Consider the following 7,220-nt stretch of genomic DNA (forward strand, 5'->3'; position numbering starts at 1 on the left):
CTTTCTAGCTTTTCCACCGTGAAGAATAAAAAAAAAATTCATTATGTCTTGGACTGCCAGTGCACTTTTTTAGTGACATGTTTAGTCTTCATTGAATTTTGAATGATTGACAGGAAGCAGTAGAATCAAGAGCACTGCTCAGCCAGAAGGCAGGTCAGAACAATTAAGGATCTATACAGGTAGCATTACCAGTACAGGATATACCACTGTAGTTACACAACCAGCGTGCTCACAAGTCAGGTTTCAGCACAAGAGTAGCTTCTTCAGCTTAAGCCACTTCAACTAGCAATAAAAGGAAACACCAAAATCCCAACTACAGCAAATCATACCATTATACCCAAACCAAAAGAGCGTCTTGACTTTTGGGTATATTATTCCAAAATAGAAGGTGGAGCTACAGATGCTTTCCTTTGCAAAAGATGGCTTAGATGTCGACAACATCACTTAAAACATGCAGGCATAACTAGCATTTATCTAAATTTGCAGACAAATTGAAACTGCCAAACAGCTCTGTTCACTTGAACGAGTGCTAAAAGACTAATAATGATAACTAATGTTAAATTTAAGTACTTCCAAAAGGAAAGAAGGAACATGAAATATCCATACTGAAGAACTGTACCAACATTCTGTGTTAAATAAATACTGTAGAGATGCACACATTAAATAAACACATCTTCACCTGGCTACATGTAGCTTTTCTCACCTTACAGGAGAAAATAAAACTCCACAGTCTAGACTCCCTCTTTCAAAGGCTTGGAAAACAAGAAAAGAAAAACCAAACAAAACCTGAGCAACTGTTACTCAGGAAAATTGGACATTAGTCAAAATAATAAATGTGAAGACGAGGTGCCATAATCAAGGCTGCAAAGGATGTACCGTAGTGCTTCGCTAGGTCAACACAGGAACAGGTAAACAGGAATTAAAGTCAACAAATATCAGGGCTAATGCATGATAAAGATGACTCGTTTATTTCAGTTTTATCAGTTTTCAGAACTCTTGTTTTAAGTCAGTACTGTACCCAAGAAAAAGCCCACAGAGGGAAAAGATGTACATGGCTGTGGTACAATAGATTTACAGCAGGAACACTTCAGAAAGCAACACAGTGGTAACCATGTACTCAGTAAATAAACAACTCGTCACGTTCCCTATGCTTTACTGTTGTTTTTTTTCTTTATTAGCCTGTTCTTTGGGCACCCCAGTATTTCTTTTCAACATCCCATGACTGCAGTACTTCTGTAGTAATTTATGAACCACACTTTGAATTCAGAAGTGGCTTGTACTGTGGTGAACACAGGTCAGTAAGCGTTCACACTTACACCACCCAAATGAATTGCCTAAGGATGGGAAAAACAATTTGACAAAACAAAGCTGTTTTGTATAAGCTGTTCAGGTAGACCGTTTATTTTAGTTGTTTACTACAGAAACCTTGGGCTGTAATTACATTTTGAGTTTTTCCACTGCTTCACAAAAACCTGGAGAAAACATACCCAGGAGGAAAGTGAATGAGAGTATCAGAATGAAAATTCACTGCCGGCTCCCTAAAAATTAAAGAATTAAAGTAGCTCTATACTGTACATCCCCTCAACAATATTCATGAACCTGAATTAAATAACAGTATTTCTTTTGTGAACTAAATCTTTCTACCACTTAATAGATGGCTCTTTTCCAACACTGTAACCAGTGTCTGCTTGTTTGTTTGTTTTCTTTTCCTTCTCCAACTCTGTTCATTACAGCTTCCACGCCTTTCTTCAAGACAGTCACTCGCTCTTGCCAATTTTTCTCTCCTATCCCAACAGTTTCATCCTTTTCTACATATTTTTCATTGCAGAGTACTTTCAACAAACAAATACCTGGAGAGTTAATTCAACACCTAAACACTAATACCAAAATCTGGGAAAGGTGTCACTGCAGAGACTAGGACCCGTCTGATGATAATGACTCTCCCTTCCAGTAGTTCAAAGGGAAGTTAAGCATAACCTTGCTAGCAAATCCAAACAATTCAAAACATCACTGAGAATAGCACATACAGAATGGAGAACAGGACTTTTTTTTCCAGCTTCTTTTCACCCACTAGAGTCTCCATCCATTGTCATGGGAGACCGTGCTTTGCTATCCACCCTTGGTTCTTCTGGCTGCTGCTAGCAGCAGATAAGGAACACACAGGGCAAGGTAGGGGCATAATTTTTTTATCCTACCACTCCCTTATCTTCAGTGTTTGGATTTCACACACCCATGAATACTACTTTTACTCACTTCTGTTACTCATAAGCTTCCTGGGTCACATCAGAAAAATCAGTAACGTGCTGCTCTGCATTTCCCAGCTGCACACCAGGGTCTAAGAATCAATGGGGAAAGAGAATAAAACTTGGAACACTCTTTATCCTTTTTTATACTTTCATAATGCTTAAGACAAATATTAAGCCATCTAAATTCTGGAGAGCTATACAGGACAGACTTTTTGATTACCACTCCATGTTTAGACAAAGTTTTTTATCAGACTAAAACATTTCAGTCCTAAGGAAGCTACATTAGGTTGCCTAGGCAGAAAATAAGGGAGGCTAAAGCATCACTAATGCCCAAAACTTTGTGAAAGAACAGAGATCTAATCAGAAGACACATCCAGATGTTCCCTGCAGGCAAATCAGGCACATACTGCTTCTCAGCAAAATGATCCCCTGCGCCACCTCCAAGCCTGGTCTTTTACTTAGACTCCAGCTGTGGCTCATCTCCAAAGCATCAAAATAAAGTAAAAAAATTTGCAGATACATCTTGCCAGTCACAGGCGCATAAGAAATAAACATTCCCTACAATATATGAGGAAAAAAATCCTGCACACTCTCCTTGAAGGCAACAAGGTGAAACATGAAGGTTCAACACAGGTCAATGATGACTGTCTTTATGTGGAACTGAGTCCAATAAGGGCATGTTGAAAACAACTCAGGTAACCCTCTGCACAAGGAAGCGTATGCAGAAAATTATGCAAAGATGTAGATGCAGCAGACTGGCCTCTGCTCACTAAACGGAGGAAGTTCATATGGTTTATACAGCTCATGTTTAGGAGGACCTAGATTTTTGTGCCTAATCCTATTCAAAAAAGGTAGGTTTAGATTCTTTGAAGGTTGATGGCACTCATGTAGAAAATTTTGTTTATTCTACACAAATGAGCAAGTTTATTCAAATAAAAGCTAAAATTAGACTGTGGAAAAAAAAAAGTGTGGAAATAGCAAGGATTTATTTTTTACTTTGGTTGAAAAAAGCCACTTCTTATCTTTACATCCTGGATTTTAAGTGAAGTGCATAATCATAAGCATGACATTTTATTCAGTCCAGACATCTTCATATAGCTATACTGTTAGCAGTTGGAGCCATACTCTTTCTTTTCTTATAGATAAGATAATCACTGAAGTTCTCCTAGTTGATCCAGTTGTTCAGACCATATTTCAGGATCTCAAGACCAATCTCTTAGACAATCCACGCAAAAGTTGACTCTCACATAACGTCATAGTCAATCTTTTGTCTCCCCTGCTCATTTATTCCCCTACTACAGTTATCTGTTTCTATGGCAAATGAAGGGCAGTAATAACTCACATAATTTTTTTGCCCATTTTCAGGTAAAAAATTTGCTCCCTCTGGTGGAAGCAGTGAAAGCAAATATTATTGTCTCAACTCCCCATACCCCACTGAGACCTAAAGCCAAGAGGAAAGCTTTGGTCTCCTAGAACCGTTCTCATCTCACAGCAAATTTAAATAGCTCCAGTTTAAAGCAGGTAACCTGACATGTCATCGAGAGAAGTCATTTGCCAACAGATAATCAGCAAGATAGTGCCAGAACTAGAAATGGACCAAGGTCCAACACACTGATTTGTCAGGCTTTACCTCTGAGAAAGAAGAAAGTGGCAGAGACACAGATACAACATGAGTAAAGACAGAAAAACCAGACAGCTATGTGAGAGACATAACTTGAATAAAATCAGTCAACTTGCAACCTTGATGTATTATGCAACACATGATCCTCCAGCAGCCAAGTTTTTATGATAATCCTTCCCATACTTGTGTTTAACTGTCAGGGGTGGGAAGGACATAACCACTTTTATTCTCTCTCTCCCCTAACAATACAGAAGGAATACTGTGGTACAGTAACATTAATTCACTCATTCATTAACTTTAAAGACCCAAGATGGCACAGCTGTCAATATGATGCTTCCCTGGCTGAGTAGCAAACTTAGGTTCTCCAAGAAGTGAAAAAATATAGTTCTTACAAGGCTTTTCACCCTGAAGGAGTCATTTTTTTTCTTCCCTATAATAAAATACAAAAGAAAGGTGTGAAAATTTGTCTTCCCAAATCTACAGAGATAATCATAGGTTCTCTTTCACACCAAGCATCTTCCCTTGCACCAAATGACTGAAAATAACAATAGCAAAATTGGAACAAGAAGTCTATCAAATACACATTAGCTTTTCAGTTGACGTGGTACAAGACAAAGTAAGAACTAAAGGAAGGGTTAACATAGTGACAAGTTATCATATACCACCTCGTTGGGGGATATAGACAGAAGCAGAAAACAAGTTCTTCTCCATTCCTATAGCTAACTAACACTGTAGTATCAAGAAGAAAGATCTGGAACAGCAATCTGCTAAAGCAACAAAGGTTTTCTCTTGTAACACAGTTGGGCACATAGAGGAGATTGTTCATCTTACACGTGTGTCAAAAGGCTCTGGCCAAGCTGTCATCTTTCATCCTTTACACTGATCTCCAGTGAGCACATAAGCAAGACCATTCTCAAAGAAATCTGTGCCTCTAGTTTTATCAAGCATTAAGTCAAAAAATAATCAATTTCTCACACTCAATCCACACAGAGATGTGGATCTGGTTAATTAGTTGAATCTTAGAGATAGCAGCTTCACCTTTAACTGAAATTTCTACTTCCATTCACTACCAAAAAGGCAAGGTTCTTCATCCATTTGTTTGAACACCCAGACAGCAGAGTAACATTGATACAAGCTACCTGGTTTTGCCCTCCCAGAGTTACATGCCTTTGCCTTCACTAAAACTTTAGAGCAGGATAATTAGACAGGAATGGCTTAAACATAAATCGCAATGGCAACATTTTGGATAAAAGGATTAGTAACTATTTGTAGCCAGAACCCAAACACAGAAGTGGATAAACAAACCCCATTCACCTCCATCGGCTCTGATTGCCCTTTCAAGTACCTGCGGTAGTGGTATGACTGTAGTCACAGCACAGATTTGGATCAAGTAGCAGAAACAACCTACTAATCAAAAAACTTTTATTCTTTCCTTAGTGCAGCACTGCTACATTTTCCTATCAAGTATGCGTATAGTATCTCTGAACGTCACACACAATCTTGGAGCACACATACCAAAGAGTATCAGCACTTCCTTTTTCTTCTCTGCCCTCATTCTCTCCTTTGCTATCTTTGATTTGATTCCACTGAATACATTTCACATTCTTTCTGTATTACAAACTTACTATCAAGATACACTCGTAAGCTGAGACGTTAGAAATATCTAACTTTGCTCTTTTTTTTGATCAGTTATGGATGCATTCTCCTCAGTGCAGGACAACTTTGTAACTCTTCAATTCATACTCCAGCCATAACCAGTGCTCTTCATACTCAACTGGACCTATGTTATGGATATGGCCCACTGATATCTAAACCCATGTATGTATTATTTTTAACTGCTTATAACAAATCTTTTAAAGCATGTGTTTAGCCACCGTCCATTGTGATTATCCCCAAAAGCTTCAACAAAGCTCAAACAGTATTTTATAAAAACATCTTGGCTTTACAGGAACATCTGTTGCGAAACATTCAATACAGGGAAGTCTTCCAGACTTTGATAAAAAGTAACTTTGTTATCATCAAAATGCCATACCCACAACATTTAAATAAGATAAATTTGGTAGAAGCTGCACTACGTCATGAAGCAATCAAATTTATGACTACTGTTATGAACAGATAATTACACAACGCCAGCATCTTTCCATAAAAAGATGGTCATCTCTTATTTGTTTTACAGTCCCCTGTAAGAGCTACACACTATATGGAAATAAATACACAGCACCTGCCAAAAAGAGCTTACAGTCTGCATGTATGAGGTGTCGAGCCATGTGGTGCCATTGATCCCAGATGCAGGTATCACTGCAAGTTGAGCATGGTATCTATTCCATCACAGCAAGCTTCATTTAAAGTTGCCTACTTTTGTCAGTTTTCTAGAAGATACATTTTCATGTGTGTCCTTAACCTAAGGTTCTCTGATTTCCATTCAAACGAATGTTTGGGGAAAGGGAGGGGAAGAGCACGCACTTCAGTCACTTCCAAAATTCTGTCACTGGACATGCTCCTTCCTCTGTATTTTGTTTACAGCTACTTTTTTCACTTATTAGGTGTATTTTATAAAACCAAACCATCAAAACCTCCCTCTACACAAGCACAGACTGTTCTCCTTGATGTGTTTAATTCATTCATACATTGACGGAGATTTAAATTTTTTTTAATAAGAACTGCTCACATGAGATTTCCTGAGTCTCCAAAACGCATAGGAGCTACTTATGGTTACTTCTGTACTCATAAACAAATAAATATTCTGGAGATTTAGGTCTAGACCACTTCCCCCATAAAAAATCATGCTGTACAACTTCAGTCACTAAACCCTGCACCCCTCCGTTTCCCAATCTCCTTTTGTAGCCGTCGGATGGGTGGGTTTTTTTGAGCAGAGGACGGGATTAACAACCTTTTTCGCGTGGCTGGGACAGAAGGTGCCACAGCAGCGCTCTGCCCACCGAGGGCACCGGCCTTCCCGACGGCGTTATGCGCACCCACACCCTTATTTAACGCTGCGTTTAGAAACCCCTGGCGCAGGAACAAGCGGTTATTCCCCAACCTTTACGTTGCTGACACCGGCCCCGCTCCCAGCTGTGCCGCCCTATCTGCCCGAAGGCGGGGGAGAGCGGGGGATGCCAACAAGTTGCCCAGCCCGGCGGAACGACGGCCCGACCCAAGCCGCCCACCGGAGCGGGGCGGGGGGAGGGAGGCGAGGCGGGCCCTGCCCGGGATACGGCCACACGGCTGGACCAGGCGGCGGTGGCTGCCCGACCCCGGCCCCAACCCGCCCGGCGGCCGCACACCGGCGGGGTGAGGCGGGCCCTGCCCGGGATGCGGCCGCGCTGCTGGACCGGCCGCCGGCGGGAGGGAGG

This window comes from Calidris pugnax, unplaced genomic scaffold (genome assembly GCF_001431845.1).
Source record: "Calidris pugnax isolate Ruff unplaced genomic scaffold, ASM143184v1 scaffold171, whole genome shotgun sequence".
Lineage (NCBI taxonomy): Eukaryota > Metazoa > Chordata > Aves > Charadriiformes > Scolopacidae > Calidris > Calidris pugnax.